Source organism: Lepeophtheirus salmonis, chromosome 1 (genome assembly GCF_016086655.4).
Source record: "Lepeophtheirus salmonis chromosome 1, UVic_Lsal_1.4, whole genome shotgun sequence".
NCBI classification, from domain to species: Eukaryota; Metazoa; Arthropoda; class Copepoda; order Siphonostomatoida; family Caligidae; genus Lepeophtheirus; species Lepeophtheirus salmonis.
The window spans coordinates 25929186-25952676 of NC_052131.2; the positions used below are offsets into that span (position 1 = coordinate 25929186).

The 23491-nt window shown below is 30.7% G+C and overlaps 1 long non-coding RNA gene across 1 annotated transcript in view; it reads left to right on the forward strand.

Annotated features, from left to right (window-relative positions):
- Nucleotides 1–18022: 18022 nt before the first annotated feature.
- Nucleotides 18023–23491, forward strand: part of LOC139905986 (uncharacterized) — a 68146-nt gene continuing 62677 nt past the window's right edge. The window contains exon 1 of the long non-coding RNA XR_011781175.1: nt 18023–18183. This is a non-coding gene — a long non-coding RNA (uncharacterized lncRNA). The remainder of the gene's footprint in view (nt 18184–23491) is intronic.

The window sequence follows — 23491 nt, forward strand, 5'->3', positions numbered from 1 at the left end:
TACTTACTTTTATAAAAATATTGCAAATGTAAGTGCTGAATTTCATATTAGAAGATGTCAGCACTCCAGGATCCTTAAAGACACCCACATCCATCCTTCCTCAAAGGTAAACAACGCCGCCCCGAAAAATCATAAATGAGTTCTTCTCAAGATTTACAGGAATTATCCAATTTAGATGTTCTCTATTCGGGAATGATGAATAATCAGGACACTGTAAAGATTGGCAAATACAAAAATATATTCCAGGGGAATCCACAGAGGTTTTTTTAGAAAAAAAAATTGTAAAATCTACATTTGTTTACAAAAAAAATTTATTTTTGGAATTATAAAAATTTCAAATATTAAAATTTTTAGAAAAATATTCAAATATTAAATTTTTTAGAAAAATATTCAAATATTAAATTTTTTAGAAAAATATTAAATTTTTTAGAAAAATATTCAAATATTAAGTTTTTTGGACAAAATATTCAAAAATCTATAATATTATCAAGAAATTTCTAAAATCCACAGTTGTTCACAAAAAATTTTAAATATTACATTTTGGGCAAAATCCATAGCTATTCTCAAAAATTTAATGTGATTTTTAGCTAATCACACTCTGAACCACCCTTTATAAGTATGTATAATCTTTTGAATAAATGCACTTGCAAAAAAATAAAACTATTATCATATGCAAAAATATTTCTACATTTGCAAAAGGAGGAAGGACTTTTTACAGAGCAACCCGTATTATTTTCAGCAAGACTCTGAATGCACATTAATTATCTTCAGAATATGTTTGTATCATCTATTTCTACGTATAGAAAAGAAGGTAACAAAGTGGAAGAAATATTTTGTCTTAAATAAATAATTAATTAGTTAAAAATTATTTCATTTTTGCAGTTTAAAAAAAAAAAAAATTACTAAAAAATTATTGAAGTATATACTACTTGCACAGAGTACAAGTTGATTTATTGAGTTTTACAAGGGGTGGATATTAGATAGATAATATTATATAGACTTTACTTAGAGTAAGGGTTGTCAACCTACATCCCTCAGCAACTTTTCTTGTTACAAGCTAGATTATACATTTCTTTATTAAACTCATTAAAATTAGCAAAGCGATTTCCAATAAATTTTTTAGAGGGCTTTAATACCCATTTCTGGTATACAACATCAAAATTAACTATAATTTACACTTGGTAGAGGACAAATCCACTACCAAAAATCAAATTGAGTTGATGTTTAAATCTTCAAAATTAGGAAGAAAATAATAACTAAAAGTAAAAATATTATTCCAAGTTACCAGCAAACTCTTCTTTTTTTTTCTTAAATGTTCCTTTATTTGGTCAGATCTAGTAAAAATTATAGTATTTCAACTACACCAGGAATGGTCTTTGAAGTCCATATCTTAACGTATATTATTTCTCTTGTATCGACCATGAGTCGAACCTACGCAATTGTAGTTCAAGCTAATAACTTCTCCTGAGCCCGTTGTCTACTGAACTCCATAACTTCATTTATTTTTTGTTATCTATGTTTGCCGAGATTATAGCAATTTTTACATCTGTACATATAACCAATGTCTGAACATGTGATTTTTGTAAGCACAAAACTAACTTTATAAGTAACAAAAGGATAAACAGTTTTTGCGTGTGGTCTTTATTTCTTCGTTGTAAATTGTATTAAAAATACATAAGTTAATAAATGTATAAAAATTTAAATATAATAATTCTTCCACTAATGCTATTTTAAATATAGAGGACTCTTCACTTTATAGCAGTACTTCATATTCTTCTCTTTTCAAAACTAAATAACAAGCAGCTGATAGTCATAAGGGTCTTAATTTAGTTATACCATCAATCTCACTCCCCCCCTTCTCCTCGCACTCTATTTTTATCATTTTTTTTTTACAAAAATGACATTCATAATAATAACTAAAAGTTATTTCTTTCAGAATTCAAGAAAAATGACAACAGATTTTGGAAAGTATAAAAAATAAGTGTTCAATTTGTCAACTAGAAAAAATTTTGGGTCATATTTTTAACAACTCAATCTCATTACGTTAGAAAATAAGTTGATGGTTAAATATATAATCTATACGTATAACAATAATTTTTTACTAACAAATGGAACTTTTAGAGTAGAATAGTAATTAATATAGTTGTAGAAAAATTTACATAAAATGAGTACAAGATTTTATGTAGTTGTAAATCTGAACAGTACTTTTTAGTGTCTAAAACTGTTATGAGTATTCATTTTTCCAGAAACAAAAAATCTCACACCCCTAAAAATGCTTATGATATACAACTCTGAATATAAAAACGTGTTTAAAAGGATTCGCTTTTTTTTTTTTTAATATTCATGCATAACTTTTCATTTCGGAAGCTTGGAAAAAATTTCACTCTTTGTTTGTCGTTAAGGGTGAAGGGATGTTTAGTACCATGGTAAGTGATCAAGATAATTTACGCGATAAACTAACACATTAAATCCCTATATCCAAGAGGAAATGGCAAACAGGATGTGTGAACTACATTTTTATACTATTTTTAATTTGCAAATTAAACTTAATCTTACCCTTGGAAAATATATTAACTGTCATATAATTTATTTTACATTCTTTTGCTCAGTCCTAAATCGGACGATAGGACTGACTAAAAGAATGTATAATCACTTAAGTATATCTTGATAAACACAAAATTAATTCAAGACCTTATTATGAATCAATCTCTTTGTTTAGAGTTGTGGAAATCCTTATTTAGAACTGAGGACTTCAGTTCCGTCCAGTTCAGTTCTGTATATCAATGTTAAAACTTATAAAGTTTATTAAATGAAATTGCTATATAATAATAAAGTCTACAAATAATATATATATTTCTTTCTCTATAACGGTTTTCTATCCTGCAAAAAGAATTTAACCTATAGACGTTGAACTGTATCTGATTCTATATAGCCTTCTAATTTGCTTGTATATCCTAATTATTTTTTTTGTTTTTTTAAATATAAAATAAAAGTCAATATAATTTTGACACTCGTCAAAAAGATTGATAATTAAATTGGAAGTCACATTCCATAATTTAGGGGGGGGAGGGGGGATCTTAAAGCTAACTAGCAAATATGTTGCAATCGTTGGTTAGGAATTAAGTAGCGTGTAGAAGTAGAAAATCACTAGAGAGTCTTCATCTTGCTGGCATATCAACCCTTCAAATTTATCAGACAGATTTTGAGACCTTTAATCAGTTTCATTTCTGTTAAATGTAACGTTAAAAAGATTCGAGAGACCGGAAACGTTGATGATAAACCAAGAAGTGGACGTCCAAGGTCCACTCAGAACCCAAATAACGTCAAAAAAGTTAAATTAAAAATATATAGAAACCCCAACAGATCAATGGCAAAAATCGTCAAAGGTGATCAACGAGTCAAGGACTTCGATGAATCGAATCCTCCATAAGGACCTAGGGATGGTTTCTCTGAATTTTAGTAACAGTCAGAATCTCACGGAATGCACGGAGGAAACGGATTCAAATAAATAAAACATTATTAGAACTTTACACGCGGAGAGGAAATATTGTCTTTTTGGATGAGAAGAAATGGGACCTGGATCAAAAATTCTACCGTTAAAACGACTGAATCTTGGCCTCATCATCAAAAGATATATCCTAAGAACAATTAAGAAACGGATTAATAGTAGACCCCTTTTGGTTTGGGCAGGGATTTCAAGTACAGGAAATCAACTTCCTTTAGTTTTTATTCCAGAGGGCGTCCGTTTGAAGACGGGTGACTACATTTCATATGTTTTGAAGCCTATAGTCCTTCTGTTCTTTAACCCCAATTCATCTAAAACGATTAAGGTTATCTTTCAGGAAGATGCAGCTCCAATACATACCAGCGTTCAATGCCAAGGTTGGTTTAAAGGAAAAATTCCTTTTTGGGACAAATCTTCGAGTCCAGATCTTAACTCCCTCGACTATATTGCATAGAGTTCCTCGAGTCGAAGGTAAAAATCATCAATATTTAAATTTGCAAGATCTTTGTGCCTCAATTGAGATGGAATGGGCGAAACTTTCCAAATCTATGGTGCGTTCAGCATGTGAAGCATTTTAATCAGGTCTAAGGGAGGTACTCGATAAAGCAGGTATATTTAATAATTTATAAAATATGGAGAATTCTAAAATATTTATCTAGGGTGTTTTTCTCTACGATCAACCTACACATAATGTTTAACTTATGCTAATCCCTGTATAATTTTATGTGGGGGAGGCTTGATTTTTGGAAAAAATTCAAAAATTTATACCTATTCACAAAAAAAAAAAAAGTTTTGGGAAAAAATTCCGACTTTATATATGATATTTTTGAAAAAAAATTCAAATATTAAATTTTTCGAAAAAAAAATTCCAAATCCATATAGCTATTGTAAGAAAATTAATTTTTTTGAAAAAAATACAAATATTACAATTATTGAAAGAATAAATAATAAAATCATACCTATGCATAAAAAAAATTCAAAACTTAAATTTTAACTATAATTTTTTTCCTTTTTTTCAATTTCAAATATTTACTATTTTGCTCTACTTGATAATTTGCCCGAATTATGAAAACAAATCTAGTAAAAAGCAACAATTTCTTAATTCGGAGGGGCTCCCCCCCCCCTTGCGGATTTTTTTCATTATTATATATTCCAAATATATGTATTTCAAATTATCTTCCTGATGAATTTTCCTGGTGTGTAAAGAAAGAGGTAAATTATACGTACACAGATTTGTATATTCCTTACCTATGACGTTATTAGAATTTTACGTTGGAGGGGAGGGACAAAACTGCATCAACTTTTAGTCATCGTTTTTTTGTAGAAAAGGCAAATTTTAGTTAGAATTAATATTTTTAACTTCAGTTTGTGACAAAAAAAAAGTAAAAATCTTTTAAATCAAACAAACAAACAAACCCCGTTGTCTTTTCAAGGATAGACAAGATTTTTTTTTTTACTTCGAACAAGGACATCAAAACAATAATTATTGATATGGGGTATTGAAAACGGAAAAATCTCAGAGGTTGGGCAGTAGTGCATCAATTGTTAGCGGGCGCTGCAATAAACTGGGGATCTAAGGCTTTAACAGAAATCCAAAACCAGTATTGGATAATCCTTCTACATTTTATAACCAAAATTGGTTCGGATATCAAATAGCCTCACTTTACAATAACAAGTCATAATACTGCACTTTCTGTGCTGCAAGAAATGAGACTAAATCTGTTAAGGCTTGAATAACATACTTATGTACATATTTAAAATATTCAAATACGTACAATGTAAAAACAATATTAAAATCTAATATTTTCATTTCTGCATTCTCATTTCTCATTATCCGTCTTCCTCAACATTATGTAGAATGTATGGATCCTTTGATGTGCTTCTTCATATTGTTATTGCTTTTAAGTGAATGAAAAATGATTGTTTATTGTTGAACAAGATTAATGGATACCCTAGCCTAGAGTATATTATACTTGTTATTGTTTAAGGAGATGTGTGGTTGCAAGGCATCCTTGCAAATAATGATGTTGAATAAGAGTTTTTCTCATAAGTTCTTTATTTTTGAAAAATACATTCTGGGACAGGAGTAAAGGAGAAGATGAAAATATGCATAAGGAGAGTCAGAGCATTATAATGCATTTTCATGTGAAGTCAGAACTTTGATATTGTACATTTTGGAGGCTTAAACAACCAAGTTTTATAACAATGAAAGCCCCTTTTTCATTCAAATTAAGGAAAATAGTGAACTTATGGATATCAAATTAATACTAAAAAATAAAATGACTTAAACCTTAATGGCTATCAACATTCTTTGCCTCGAACGCCTTGCTTTATTTTATATATGACCTTAAAATGTAAAAAATATTTTATAAGATAGAAAGGATATCTGTAAATAAAAAAACTATGTATACAGATGAGAAAAGAAAAAACGGCGTGTGCTCTTTCTTCTTTTTTGTTTATTTTTTCGTATGTCGTGGAAGTGATAACATCTCCCTTTAAAAGAAGAATCATTGCCTATCTTTGGCGTAAAATTACTAATAAAATAAGTATATATAAATTTAAATATGTTTCTTATATTTTCCCGGTATAAATGTCGTTATAAATGTGCAAGGCTCTCTTATTTAAAGTAGCAATTCATTTTCTCCCCCCTCCCCACCTAAAAAAAAAAAAAAATCATATAACAGGCGTCTGATATTAACGATGCTACTCATTTTCTCACACAAATCCCATCTCTAGTTATGAGTAACTTAGTTATACAATCATATTTCCATATTGTAGATAGATAGTAAATTAACTGTTACTATGAAAAGGATAAAAAAAAAATTCTAATTATCCAACTTGTCTCAGACACACAGTCCCCCCTTCACCAATCAGCAAAAATATATCTTACAAATATTGACATTTTTATGGGTTATTATTAAATATTACTTTGATTATTTGCAAATAACACTGTTAATCATAGACATAAAGAAGTCATTTCAAAGTATTTGAAGTAGTTTAAAGTTTATTGGAAATTTGTCCATTTTATGTATTAAAAATAACTTTGAGCCCCCAAAATAGCGTTCACTCTTGCAATTTATAACGTCAGGGAAAACGTACTATAAATTTTTTTGTACATGTATGCAAAAATAAAAGACACTGAAAATGAACGTGGCAGTCCTGACAATTGTAAAAATATTTGGGAGGAGACCAACTTTAACTGTCATGACCATAGATGTATATAATGCTATAACCTCAAAGCTTGATTAATACTTGTTTTTTTTTTTAGGAAAGCAGTTAAAGGGTCATGACGTTTAATTAAACTAGGGCCTCTGAAAGGTGTTTGCTGGAGGGGCTGTATCCCTCCACTCCAAATATCCGAAAAATTAAATTTCCAGATTTTTATGCAAAAAAAATTAATTTATAGATTTTTTCGCCAAAAAATTAACTACTTATAACTAAAATAACTATTAATTTTTGAAATTTTTTTCAAAAAAATGTAATAGTTAAAATTTTTTTACCAAGCAACTATGGAATTTTGAAATTGTTTTCCTAAAAATGTAATATAAGAAAATAGTTATGAATTTTGAAAATGTTTTCGAAAAAATTTAATATTTGAAATTTCATTTTTGAATTTATTTCCAAAATATATATTCTTATTTTTTTTGTGAACAGAAGTATATTTCTAAAATTTTGTTCCAAAAAATTATATTTTTGTCCAGAGCTAGGAATTTTTGAAAAATTTAATATTTGAATTTTTTTTTTTTTCATAAAAATTTATTTATTGAAATATTTTGTTATTTAGGAAATGCTTTTAAAAAATTCCAATTTTAGGATTTTTTTTCAAAAAAAATCTAAAACCAAGACCCTCCCCCCCAAATTTATATATATATTTTAATCCTCTGGACATCCCCCCTTTTACTTTCTATAAATATGTTCATTAAAATATATTTTTATATCCTTATACAATCTCATTTCCATATTGTAGATCACAATTAATTATTATATTGGAAAGAATAATTTTTGAGCCTTCAAAAAGGCATCCCCTTCAATTATGATACAATTTATGACGTCTGTGAAAATGCGTTACAAAGCAGTTTTAATTCATAATTGAAGGTGACGCCATTTTGGAGGCTCATAGTTGATATGTTTACTAAATAAAATGGACAATTTCCAATACGCCTTGTTGTAATGTCATGCAATGGCATTAAGAATAAAAACAGACTTAATGTCTTCATTGAAAAGTACTTTGTGTACATGATAAACCGTGATTTTTGAATTTATTCAAAGTAATAGGTACTAAAAATTCATAATTCTTCTTCTTCGTTCTCCGTCTCCCACACATCCTCATTCAGCGTGCGCATACGTACAGACGTAGTGGATGTGTTAGAATAAGGATAACCAAGTAGCCAAACGAGGACATACGTAATCAATAGCTGAAAAATGCATTGGTTCACATGATTTTTTTTTCTTTCTTGAGGTACTGTTTAGTTATTATTTGGAGATATAATTAGGAGTTATGATACTATATAATATTTTTACTTTTTAGAAGATGCTCATTTGAAGTCCGGAAGACGGACTTAGCTTAACTAGAGAATATTATTATCATATAGAGTTTTGTTAACCCAAAAATGTGTTTATTCTAATTCAAAAATTAGGATGTTTATTCTGCGTTATCTTTTCATATAATATTAATGTAAAAGTATACATTTTATATTAAACAATGGAGTCTCGAGTCTAATTTCTCACCTCTTACAATAATTGACCATTGTATCTTAAATCATACATTTATTATTATAATACAATCAATCAATCATAAATGTATAATTGTCATTGTCTTCTTCACTTTAATGGGAAATTCAAAAAAGGAAAAATCAAACAATAAAATAATTTCTTCTTTCCCCAGAGCAATTTTAGAGTGCGGTAGGCGTTCCTCATCAATCACTCTCTTTATTACATCCCATCCTACGTCGGTAGCAAGAAAAATGAGAGTGACGTCATATGAAAAACAACATCTTGCAAAAAAAGTGTTAAAAAGATGCACCATTGTATCTCCTCTGGCTAACGGTCACGTTTCGCTACTTGGTATAAAGGTTTATGTTGGAGAGCATAACAACACTAACTACAGGTTGCTTAGTAGCCTTAAGGGAAGAAAAAAAGGAGCAGCGACTGCTGTACTAGCCAATTGCTCGTTGTGAAGATACTATTTAGAGGCACAACTTAATATAGATTATACATACATTAATTTAAACTCGTCGAGAGCCAACTTCACTAGTCCGGGTGAAGGGCAGACACCTCTGAAATGCACCGCAAATATAAGAGTCTGGAGCTTGATTATCATCTTCGTGGCCATTCACTCGAGATTACTCACTATAGTTATGTAATAATATATTTTTCAATGGTATTAGGGTCAAATATATAACAAAACTAGAGATTAGAGGGATGGATTTTTGATAGATAGTAAGGTGGGGCGTCCGCAGGGCTGGAGGATTTCTCCTTCTGAATAGTGAAGAGGGTTTCTGATCCAACCTTTTTATTAGCAAGGGATCCAAGACGTTGGAGCCTCCCCTTGATTAAGCCTGCTGGAGTTTACTTTATAAGGCTTACATTGATAGACTTAAAAACTCACTTCAACAGTATTGTCTCCAAAGAAAAGTAAAAGGGAGTTGGAGGACCAAGGAAGTAATCATTAAATCTTTTTATAGCATTCATAATTTTGTTAAATTAAAGAAACGTTTTTGAGCACCTCTTCATGGACTCTTTATGCAGTTGGCGAAAAGAAGTAAGCTGCAAGTTAAAAAATATGATTTCCATTGTATAAAACCTTATAGTTTCAACTATTATGGAAGAATAATTCCATAGTGGAAAGGATTGGCTAATTACTAACTGATTTCAGACTTTTTTTCTTATTCCTTTTCGGACGAGAGGTTGTGAGATACAATAAATGCAAAGATTTGACTAATGTTATTATAATAATAACTAATGGTAATAACATTGGGTTATTCATTGATTCAGCATGAGTAATCAGAAACAAATATAACCTTAATCTTATTTAATTTGAGCCGAACTTTGGGTAAAATCCTCATAAAAATTGTCATTCTTCGGCATCTGGAATTTACTTGAATTTTAACGTCGAAAGATTCAAAACCAACCCAGATCCAAGAACATGCGGATCTCTCCCATCCTTACCTTGATATGCTACAATCGACACTGCCTTAATATACATGCAAATGAAATATTATTTATATCCCTCCATCAAAGTATTCAAATCAAATAGAAAATCAGGAAATAATGAATTCAATTGAAAATATGAACATATTTTGAAGTATGAAATAAACTTTTATTTATATTTCTTATAAGAGAATTACAAACTTTCTCAAAATATTATATTTGATTTGAATCTACTCTGTTTTAAAAAAAAAAAAAAAAATTTTCTTTCATCTTCCTTAAACTGAATGAAGTAAGGCTTGACATTATTACACAAGCTATATGAAAGGATGTATAATTTTGACTTTAAATCCACGTAGTACATAATAAGTAGTATTCATAATTTTGACAGAGAATGTATCTCTATCTATTTGATGAATCACTATACAGTATATGATTTTACGCTTTCGCCTTCTTCCATTGTAATTAGAACATAATATAAAATATATCCATGCATTTTAACCGAATATATTTAGATATGGTTCATGTTAGATATCTACATGGTAGGGTAGCAAGACGTGGATTCGAGAGATGGATTTATAAATGCATCAACTATTCTATATTTTCAATAATAAGCAAAAAAATAAAGTTAACAAGACATGTAGACAAGGTTTTTGCAAAGCTTTTCTAACTCAATATGGCCACCATCATCATTAATCACAGCCTTCACACGTGCCCTGAAGGTCATGCAGGAGTTGGTGACAAACTCCTCTGACAAGTTGTCCTATGCAGCCACTATGGAAGACTTCAGTGTGTCCACTTTTGGGAATGAGGTCCTGTTGGTTTCTCTCTCCAATGTGTCCCATATAAAAAAGTTCAAATCTGGTGAGGAAGGTGGCCTTCTCTCTTTTGACCAGAGTCGAGCCATGTTATTTACACAGAACTTTTCACTATTAGCAGACGTGTGAGAGGGGCACAGTCCTGAGCCAACATGCAGGTACTCTCTAGGTAAATGACTTTCAGCCAAGGCAAGATGGTGTACCTAAGTACCATATAGAAGACCTCTTGGCCGATTTTCTGTCCAGCCTTGAAAAAGAACGGATGTATCTTCTTTCCATCAGAGTTCACAACGCCGAGGACCATTTTTTGGGCCGGATATTTAGTGCAGTAAACCCTTGGACCTCTTCTTTTGTTTCCTTAAGCCAACAGTCGTTTCAGAGGTTATGGAATAGATCAACTGTGAAAATATTCTTGTCATTTTGCCATTTGCCGTTATCCATGTGAGGATTTTCTCGTACCTCTCGAGCCTCCTGTCTTTCATGCCCTCTGTCAGAAGGTGGTGTGGGATCCTTGTGAAATAATTTAATCCCAAGTTGTGCGAACTCGGTATCTTAAAGATAGCCAATTAAAAAGATTTTATTTATATTTAGCTTATTTTGAGTTAAAATTCTAAACTAAAACGATTTAGTATGAACTAAAAAACTATATTTTCTGACCCTTTGATGTAAATATAATCAAACCTGCCACCTTTGAAAAAAAAGCAACATATGACCATACAAAAATACTGATTTTAGTAAATATAAAACAATTTTTCGAAATGGTTGACCCTTTGGTTTATTTATTGTCATTACCATTGCTAACATGGAATATTCATGAAGTGCCCACGAACAAACCTCCGATCTCAGTATTATGCTTGGCATTGTTTCATCTGAAAGTTACAAACGGTATCCAAATTGGTTCCCCATTGGATACCGTTTGGCTAGCAAGGATTTCTTGATGACTTTACAAAAGTACTTCCCTAGGTCTGTAAGATCAAAAAGCAATCAAAGAAAGTCGATTATTACTTTCAACAGGACAGGACACCTGTACATACGGGCAAAATTATGCAGATAAAAAATGGAGTTCATTCCTAAGTATTTCTGGCCACTGCAGAGCCCATAACTGAATCCCCATGAATAAAGCATCTAGTGGCGAATTGAAAATAAGGCCTGTAGATAACGTCACAGCAGTTTTGAGTCCTTAAAGCAGTCGGTTGAGAAAGAGTGGTGATCAAGGTCGAAGTACTACATTGTCAGCATGTGCAAAGTGTTCCGGGGGCATGTGAAGCGTATAATTGAGGCTGAAGGTTCTCAAATTCTTGCATCAAGTTCTCTAATGAGTAATCAACACGTTTTATTTTTCAAATAAGTTTCTATAATTTCATTTACAGCCGCTAGGTGTAATTAATTGTTCAACGTTCATTATGTCCCTCTGTCTACTAAGATTGGATTGACGAGGTGGAGGAAATTTAATTTCCATTTGGGAGGTTCCGTTTTTCGAGTGCAAAGGAATATATTAACGGGTGACAAAGAAGTTGTTGATGTTTTGAGAATACAATAGTAGCATAAAAGTGTACCAGATGGCTCTTAAGTTTTGAAAATTTGTAGGTAAAAATTTATTGGAAGATTATATATTTTAATAGTAAAAGGCCATTAAATTTGAATAGGTGAGGGTTAAAAGTTACACAAAATATTAAAAACGCAAAATCGATTAAATAACTTTTGAAAATATTGAGATACAGAACTCAAATATAATTTAGAGAGGTCGAGGGCACACAAAAGTTAAGCATGCACAATTGACCAGGGTTTTGAACAAATTGAAATAAATAACTTAAATTTAATTTTGAGAGTTCATGGTCAAACAGGGGCTTCCGCAAGGGTTGATTGGATGGACTACAAACACCTAAAATTAAGAAAAAAATTTTTTTTACTTGAAAATTTAATATACATTACCAAAAAATTCAAATTTCTGTGAATAATTAAGGGTTTTTGAAATTATTCTAGAAAAAATTTAATTTTTTAAATTTTCTATTTGAAATATAATTTTTGAAAAAAAATTAATTCGTTGTCAATATTTATGATTTTCTGATTTTTTCAAAAATATTTAAAATTTAATTTTTTTGTGAACAGCAGTGGATTTACGGAGGTTTTTATTCTTAATTTAATTTTTTGAAAATAGCCATGGATTTTTGAATTTCTTCTCCAAAAAATTTAAACTAAGAAAAAACCAAGCAAAGCAATCCTGGAAAGTCCCAAAAAAACGTTTAAAACGCACAGTCAAGCATTACTTTTGAAGAAATTAATATTACTTTTAGCGGGTTCGAATGATTTTAGGTGGAGGTTTTCTGCTCTACAGCCTGCTCATTCTTATATCAACTGTTGTTTTGATTGAGGAAGCGTGGAAAATGCTATGCCTGGAGTGAGGTAAATTGAAAATGTATGAGTCTCACGCCAATTGAGTAAGACTTAAGAAGTCCTAATGTGAGCTATATGCCTCCAACATGACTTTGATTTCTGTTTATTATGTAATCTTTGATGTTTAAAAAGTCTCTATACCAGTTAAATTTTAAGTCTTCAAAGTCATTTCCTTTCCGAAACTATTATTGATTACTAATGCTCAATGGAAGTTGAAATAAATCAACTTCAATATATAGCATTTATATATATATATATTATTATTTGACCGTATGTAATACGATCTCATTTGTCTTTTCAAATTAATGTTCAACAAATGCATCACTAGACAGAATGAAATATATAATCTATATATTAAGGCGCTTTTTTTTTTGCAGGAGGCCTTTCATCTCTCCATTGGAATTAGAAATGGGGCAACAATTAGAAAGATATTGGAGTTATGTTTCAAGTAGTTTTCATGTTCGCGTTTTTATTTAAAAATCTGTAAAATATCCCAAAAAATATTTTTTCATCTTGTTCTTGTTAAATTACACAGGGAAACAATTAGGAGTCTACTAGCAAATAATCAACATTTTCATCACTTTTTTCTTATTTCATGACGGCATGACTAGATAATTTTAATATTTCAGAATGGGATCACTTAAAAAAATACAAAATGAAACAAAAGTCCTTTGAGATACATATTTTTTCAATAGATCTTTTAGATAATAGAATTTTACAAAGTGAATATGAATTACGATGAGGTTTAGTAACAAGCTAAAGTAATTCGAGGTCATCCAATCATATTTTATTAAAGAAATTTAATCAATTAATATTATTTTTTAATTCTTGAGGGAGAAATTTCAAGTATTGAGTAAGAACGTGTGCTCATGAAAAACGGATATAAATATCGAAGATTTTGTTATTTCTTATAAAACTGTTCTGATTACTATTAAATAGAAAGCAGTCCAACAATTGGGAAGAATAAGACATTGGATAACTGCCAACTCATTTTGGGCTTTTATCTTTCTGAGAGTTACAATGTTCCAATTCATAACTACACTGAATGCGTATTATTTTGTTTGCGAATGTTTTTGACAAGGGTTCTGAAAATATCATATTTATAACATGAGGTTGTATGTATGAAGACATTCCTTTGACGTTCCTTCTGACAGGGGGTAGAAGGAGGTGTGTGTGTGTGGAATCCATCACTTTAATGGGGGAGAGGAGAGAGAAAAAGACCAATTGACTCATCCATCATTGGAGAATTTTGTCAAAATACGTACGATGAAGATCTTAGATATTTTGTCTTATCTTTCATTTTTTAAATAATTTTACGATAGTTTATTCTTTACCTATAGAGTCAAACATGGTCTAACAGCTACCTTTTTAAGCGTGTCAGGGCACTAAAGGGACATATACAGTTTTCAATTTGAAGTTGTTACAAAATGGGAAACCGGGTGTAAGAAGTCATCTACACTAAGCATTCGATTTTTCCGTTTCTCTTGTCTGACCGCTTAATACAGGCTTGAGAGTGTATGTATATATATATATAATACATACACCCACCTGAACATTCAGGAATTTTCATCATCATATATATATTATAGAATAATTGTATCTTTGCACTTATTTTTTCAAGCTCAAAATGGGATTTCCTTCACTTGAACTACTTTGTAATTCAAGTTTTATACAAAGAATAACTTGAGATGAGCGCATTTTAATTCAATTTAGATGCAAAGCATTCATATTGATTAACTTTTGTTTCTTTTAATGATGAATTCGAAGGGTATTTTTGACTGCGTACTTTAGCTGAGAGAAAAGATTAATCAGGAGCAGAAACAAAATAAATTTGAACAAATACAGTCTGCACTTGCTACTATAACTTTTAGGAATTTTGTGAATCCAACTCTTAGTAAAAACTCAATAAACCTGTCAAGGAGACAAAAGGTATATCATGCTTAATATTTTCTAAATTAGATATATTAAAATTGAATTTTATGTGCTCATTTTACGTTCATGAATTTACAAATACATTAGAAATGACGTCAAGTCAAATTTAAACCTTAAATTATATGCGAGAAGATATATTTTTGCCATAATATAAAATGAGGGTTAAAGTTCCAGGAAAAATTCACAGTGCGAAAATGCCTGGAGTGACACATACTAGAATCATATATACAGGGTAAGTTCTTAACTCAATATCTTGGCAAACCTCAGATCTATATTTATGAAGGCATTCTCATCATATTCAACTGACAAAACTGTATAAATAAAATAAAAAATCATTAAGATTTTGTCCTAATACGAACGTCCTGCTGTCATTATTGTTTGCTTTCGTGCCGGGGAAACATCCAAGGATACAATAAACTTCATTTACAATAATGCCAGATATCTTAAATTGATGTTAACAGATCCAGTTTCATTTTAGAATTTTCATTTAGTGTGGTTTGTCCAAAAACATTTATAAGACCTTTATGTTTGGGGCAAAGTAAATGTGGCCCCTTAACTCGCCGGATCTTAACCCTGTGGACTACTATGTGAGGGTGTCTTGTAAAGAGACTCCATTAAAAGTGCACAAAACAATCTTGATTCCTGATCGTCTTTAACTTTCGAGAAAGTGACCAACATTCACAAGGAGTTCCTCATCCAGGTTTGTGTCAATTTAGGAACCATGTTGGAGGGTGTGGTCGACGTTGGAGGTGGTTGGTTGGTTGGAGAGACCAACCCGTCTTGTAAGTACGAAAGATTTGTTAATTGTATAATTATTTTTGGAAATAAATTGCAATAAATATTATCCTAAAAAAATCTTTGTCCTATATACATGTGTATATATATAAATATATATGTATGCTCTGTACAAGCCGTAACTTGTATGAACAGATTGTACAAATTACAATTTATTTTTGTTTTGTCACGATACCAATATTTTTGTACCGGAATCAAAATTGTTATCACTATTTCAAAGAATTTTAAAATCATAGTACAAAAAAAATTCGTTCCGGACAATTCAGGTTCACATACCTCAGATATCCGTCTATTTCCCAAATTTGTTTATCTTTTCCATGCTTTGGTATACATATTGTGAGGGATAGAGGGCTCAGATACGTAAGATTACGTAATTGGCAGGACATTAAAAAAAAGGAATGGTGTTGGAATATAATAATAATTTAGTATAGTACAAACAGACAAACTTAACTTTAATAATATTAATGATAACCCCCTTAACAAATCCTCAGTCTTACTCACTGTTTATCATGAGTACTCAATACTTCGATGTTCTCTGCTCAAGCATTAAAGAATAATCATAAGATCTAGGTAAAACATTTTTCAAATGATGTGATGACCCAAGGAGGTCTTTAGTATAGAGGCTAATGTACTCCTAAGTGTCTGCAAGATTTCATTCATTTCTCCATCCCATTTTTATACAAACTATACTCCCTTTTTTTTAAACCTTTGATGTGTCCACCCTCCATCTTGATGCAATTTTCAATTTTATTCCTCAATGTCTTGCTAGATGGTTGGAACCTTTTCAACTTTTTTGACCATTAAAGACTCCAGATTGTTGTTAGGCTTAGAGCAAGCCTTGAACTAAAAATGCCCGCAAAAATAATAATAACAGGGGTTAAGATCGAGGCTCTTTGAAGGCCATTTTTGAGAATCTCAAAAATAATTACAAAAAAAAAATGATATTTATCGAATCAAGAAAGGAAAACTCAAAACCAATTTATAATATGTTTATATATTTTTTACTCAATATGTCCTCCTTCATTGGCAATAACTGCTTTGACACGCCCGGGGAACAGATTGGTATCTCTTGACTATGTAGGCAGAGTCCATGGAGTACCAAGCCTTGATAAGGGAAGTTCGGAGCGAATTCAAATTTGATTGGGAGGTGTGGCATACATTCTCCTCCCAGAAGTCCCTAACTGTACTAAGTGTAAAGTCCAGGGTATTGAAGTCAGGACTGGGGAGAGGCACAAGAAGATGGAGTCAACTTTTGTTACTTAAAGAAATATAAGATAATTAGATTCAGAATATAAATTTCAAGGCCATTTCCATTTTTAATAAACTTGTTGATGTTGATGGAAGTCCGAGATGCCAAGGGTATCTGGAGCCTTCACAGTACTGATACCAGCGCGGAGGAGATCGCACACGCTTTCCCTTTTTTGTTGTTGCTCTCACATTTTTAAAACTTAGAGACATGGGATAAACACAAAACTTGTTTATTTTTGTTCCAGCTGCTGTTTAATTGCGTATTGTAGACTCGTAGTTACAAATAACGGGGATGAAACTGTGATTAAATGCTACTGCAAGTTTTGGGTCGCCATTTTGTATATATATTTGGTGTCTCAAAGAAATTTTAAGTATTTTTTTTCTATTTTATTACAACTTTTGGCAAAACAAGCAACCAATCATAGTCTATGAGGTCACTAATATCACTAGAATTTTCAATTTAATGTATCGTACCAACTGCAGGGTAAGAAAAAGAGATTTTGATAACACACTCACCCACTCATAGACTATGATGTCAATGTTAAAAAGCGTAGTGGAAGTCAAACATCAGTCTTACACCCGTTATGGTATAACCTTGTATTTCTATTGTCCTTGGTATAACTTATATTTTACGCAATGCTATAATATGAAGAGTGTATAAAATATGAGTAAGGGTGATAATTTTGGTAAGAATAGAAAAGTGTGCGAGGAGAAGAGAAGAAATACTTATGGCATCATTGATTAAATAATATACATCTTCTTCTATCAATCATGAACGTTATCATTCCCGCCTTTATTATTCAATATTAATATAATAATATTAGATGGGGATAGTCGATAGAGAACTGAATAAAATGCCTAAAATAACGTCGCCTTCTGTCTGGATTTCTGAAAATGGAGACCTAGGAATTTGAAAAATACTTACCGGATGAGAAACAGATGGTTTGTCGGATTTGTCGATATAAATGTGCCTTTAGTCTAGAATTACACGCCACTCATTATCCTCATTTCATAACAAGAGTATGGATATTCATCTATAAAATCAATTTAACGATGAATACATCAAGTCAGACTTTAACTTTGATCTCACAACGATGCTTATTGGATGTAATATAACCTTATCCATTGCTAATCATCTAAAAAAAATTATGGAGAAATACAAGGATAAACATATCCCTTCACGAGGAACCATCATTAAATTAATGAAGGATGTTGTTACTGATGTCATTTATAGAAATACATATAAAAATGTTTTGAGTCATCCACACCAAATGACTATCAAGTTATCAGTAAAAAGTATTTACGAATATCGAAATGGAACTCTGAATTTTGTACTATCTCACAGTAAGTATTCAATTTTTTTTTAAATCTAACCATAAAACATGATTCTATTTTAGCTCAACATATCAAGAATTATAATACACAGCTCAGTAAAGGGCAAAAACAACTGCTTAAATGGTCACAACAACGGGGGTAGTAGCTCTGGATGGTTTGCAACTAGTTTGTCTGAGACTACTTACTTCGCTTTAAGACTTGGGTATGATAATTAGGTTTTCCAATATTACATAGTCAATAAATATTACTTTTTTATCACTTAAGGCTTAGCTATGGTTGATGGGCTCCAAGAAATGGTGTTCAGAAAACTCATAAAAGGCAAAAACAACTGTTTAAATGGTCACAACAACGAGGGTAGTTACATTGGGTGTTGCATTATAATTAACAAGTGTGTATATCCTTCATGATAATAGTATGTTGTTATATAAGCATACCTAAATAACGGGGGGAAATCTTTTTTGATGCTCTTAATAGGGAATAATATCGCCGGACATTACTACATAATTAGCTTTTGCTCTAAATCTTTACGATGAATTTATTTCTAACATTTTTTTATTAGTATATTTATTGTCTAATTTTATGATTTTGACATTTACTTTATTATTAATAATTAGTTAGATCTCATCGGTAGAGATATATCTATCCTGTGCACAATTGTATATAGCAACTTCCACATGAAGAAAAGGGGTGATTATCTTTTTGATTAAACTCCACGTCTCGCTTGTGTATTGCAACCTAAAGTTATGACATATTGAACTGAATTCCGATGTTAGAACAAGAAAAAATTATCTGGATCAATCCATTATTTCAATATTCTGTATTTATAATTTATTATTATTAATAGTTATATGATTTTAATTGTCTAATTTTGTATATTTAACTTAAATGTTTAATGGTTTATTTTTTAGTATGTAGATTATATTTAATTAAAGCCTTCTTTTTTAAACTTTGAGCTTCAAATATATTTCAAATACTCTACTTTGTTGTTTCATTAGCTATTATTCTGAGAATAAGGTTCATAATGAATTACAATTTCATGGAGTGTGACGTTTTCAAATCTACTGTAACGGATAAAAAACGTCGAAGTCAATTATACGTAGTATATCTTCATTAAACATTTTGCTAATAAATACATTCGTTATACCCTCAAAAATCATAATAAAGCAGGCAGATGATAATCACATCAGTATTTTAAACAATGATGCCATATGTCTTTTTTTTTCCTCTTCTCCTTGCACGCATTTTTCTGTACAATATTATCAACTATAAATATTAGGTAAGGAGGGTTTTTTAACAACGAGCGTGTGTAGCTAAAGCTCATATTAAAAAAGGAAAGAAAAGGGGAGTACATATATGTTAGAATTGAAAATCCTAAGCATTTTTTAGAACGAGAGTTTCGTTGTTGTTTTTGGCAACCTGAATATGTTTTCTTTAATTTTCCCCAGCTGTTATCATTATGATTTCATTCTTGAGGAGAGAATATTTAAGCATTGAGCAATTATGTGACAGTGTGCTCATGAAAAAGTAGAGTGATAATGATTATTTCTTGGATACTTATCTTCTATAATAACAAAGCAATTTTTTCTGTGCTCTTGGAAGATATTGGAGCGAGTCTATATTAAAGACATTGATGTTTTATCAGCTGTATTAAATACACTATCTACCAAAATCACACCTTTTTTTTGTAGTTAAAACGACAAATAATGAACTTAGTAGATTTTGATCAACTTAACCAAAAGTGGTATTATTTTTTTCTATTAACTTCATAGCTTTAAGAAAAAAAACCATAATTTTTTTGTTGTTTTTTGGCTATTTTAAAGATTTGAAGCTTTTTTAAGCGCTTGGTGTTGAAGATAAGGATAAATAAAGTGAATATATTCCAAATCCTACAGTTTAAACACTCAAAAACTGGTTTTTTTTCTTAAATTATGTATCATGTTAATACTAATTATTTCTCTTTTTCAAACTTGAAAATGCTTTTTTTTTACTCAGTGGTTCATAGCTTAGAGAAGACTAATATATCATTTCAGATGTAACAATCACTTTTTTTATTAAGATCCCATCTAAAAACACTCTACATTGTTGGTAATTTGAGATAACGCCACTTCAATATTTCAAGCATAAAACTCATTTTTGAATTGATTTTATAGGAAATCGTCAATTTTACTCTCCATTTTCCCTGTGCACACTTACATGTTCTCTCCTCAATAATAAAAGAATAATAATAACAGCTTAATAAAAATAATATTTATTATGACGCGAGGAGCCAGGTAGTACTTTAGTCCCTAGAGTGCCACGTGGCTGCACTTTACCGACACACGCTCGTTCAAGGGCCTCATCAAAAGACACATTCATTATTTTATATAATGTACTTTCTTTCATTTTTAATATGAGCTTCAGCCACACAGACTTGTTGTTAAAAAGGAACTTTTAACTCTATCCAAAATAGAGTTGAACAAAATATGAGTCGAACTTCACACCTGCGAAGTTTTTACGCGCTATTTTTATAACACTCTATACATATACTCCCTTATTTTACTTTAATTTGACACACACGCTCGATTTTATTGTTATTTCTTGGATTAAGTATTTAATACTTGAAACCTGTAAGCGAAGTCTCAAGGGCGCCCACTCCAAATGGAATAAAAGAACTCAGAAATTACTACAATGACATAACGTAAGTTTAAAAGGACATATGTCGAAAATTTAATAATTTCAAATATGTAACTCCATTAAAATAAAGGATTTTTTTGCTATAGATATACACTCCGCTATATAAAACTAGCTATTGTGTGGGTTTTTCCATAAAAATAGTTGACAAAGGGCCTTATCAACTTATTTTTTGTATCATTCTTGTAATTCCTAAGTTCTTCTACTCTATTTGTAGTGAGAGTGCTTGAGCCTTCGCTTACAGGTTTCTAGTATTTTATGGATTAAGTATCTATGCAGTCGTAAGTAACACTAAAAAATGACTACGTAGAACATAAACACATAATTATGGATAAACTTTGTTTTATTGATATAGATCAGGGACTGGCAATGTATGGCACGCATGTCACTGGTGGCACGGGGAAGAATATTCACTGACGCTCGCAAATTAGAACAAATTACCGTAGTTTGTTTGTGTTTTTTTACCATAATTGTTAACAGTGACACACTCATTGATTAGAAATGTTAAAGTTGGTACTCCATGTCTCAAAGGTTGCCTACCCCTGTTATAGATATTATAGAATATACACCAAAGTCAGATGTACATTTCAAATCTCTTTACATTCAATTATGTATACAAAATTATGTTGATATGCTACATACCCTCAAATCACTTGTAGAATTAATTGATTGAGAACAACAATTTATAGACGAGGAATTGGCAACAATGGATCAACACAATTTAGAAATAATGGATGTTCTGGAAAAATTACTTGTAATTTATTGTAGCCTTTTTATTAATCGAGTGTATGGTTAGGCAAATATTTAATTATGGTGAGGGTTGGTGTTTTTATTTACTTTTTTTGAAGTATCAAGAAAATCGGTTTTTTTTTAAATCGGATTATTTTTTTTTTGAATAAAGCTAATCATAGATCCTAATAAAGTAGGATCAATGTGGAAGGAAGGTCCATATTTTCAAATAATTACTTGAAATCATTATGTTTAAACAAGAATAACGGTTAAATGAAAGCAAATATAATGGTGATAAGATTCATTATGAATAAATTTATACATTAATATTGGAGGGCTGTGGAGTTACAAAATTATATATAGCCTGATTCACAAAATTAAAAATAGTCGGATTTGGACTTCAAATTCATACCTATATGTACATAACGCCAAACGTACAACTCAATTTTAAAATATTTATATATGTACAATGTATATCTCTCACTTGAGTTTCTTTAATTTCTTAATTATTTTAAATTGTCAATAAAAAAAAAAAAAAGGTTTGCTAAATTATAAGTGATTCATCAATCCAATGCGTTGAGTTGGAGTTGAGATGGTAAAATGAAGTATTCTGCATAAAAGGGGTAGGATTATTTTTAAATTTATATTTTTCTATTGAAAATCAATCAAGGGTGAAATGAAGAACAAGACTAAGGAGTCTCGAACAAAATAAGTATGGACATGAAGTGAGCTTATAAACAGCAACTGTAACTATGCTTATGTTCCGTACTTTTTCTATTTTGTTGTCATTTGAGGTGATATACAGGAGACATCATTGGGAGCCATTGATGTAAATCCAGCGTGTGTTTTAGATGGGACATTACTTTGTAAATGGTAGTATAAATAACTAATTTTCCTTTCCTTAGCAGTTGTCATTATTATTTTATTCCTGAGTAGTGAACATCCTTTCCTAAATAGATTCAATTTTATTCAAAACTTGATTGAAAATACATGTATGCTCAAAAAAGACGGAGAGTAACCTTCAGGATTTGTCAAGGGGTTATAATTGTAAGTCCTTGTTGGACTACGAGTAGAATTGGAGATTGCCACCGGAGTAATTCTTGACTATGTCCTTCTTTATATCCTTTCCTCATTTGTCTGTTGTCACAGATGATTGTAGCTGATGTAATGAAACGTCATGAGCATTATTCTGTCTCTCCTTCAAAACATTCTTTAAATTGTCAGGATTACCATGTTGATTTTTTTTTTTTTTTTTTTTTTTTCTTTAAAGATTCCCTTTCTACTTTGGATTTTCATTATTATTTAGAACTAATATACTGTGTAGTTTTTACCCTACGTACTAGGTATGTGGTATAAAATTTCTTTTGTTTTGTAAAGTAGTTGAATTTCTAGTTGTAATTTTCCATTCACTTAAAAAGTGCAGTGTCTTGTCAATCCTTTTTATATATTACTTATCATTGTTTTATGTATATACATATATTTTATTTATTCAAGTTTATACATTTTTATATTGTCACTCTCTTTTTACCCGTGGGTAGGGTCACTTCCCTGCATTTTAGCTCTTATTTATTTTACACTTACACTAATAACTCCCTCACAAATCCTCAGATTTACTCTCCATCATTCATAAGCACACACACTCGTGGTTAAACTTTGTGCTTACATGTACAGGATTGGGTAGCAAAGCGTATGGATTCGAGAGATTGCTTTAGAAATACTTAAATATTTTCCAAGGTAAAACTAATAAATAATTGTATCAAAACTTGTAAACAAGGCCTCTATAAACTTGGTCACTCAATATGGCCACCTTTAATATAAATCAGAGCCTTTACATGTCGATGGAAGGCCTTGCATGAGTTCATAACAAACTCCTCAGATAATTTGTCTCAAGCAGTTACTATGGCGGCGTTCAGCGAGT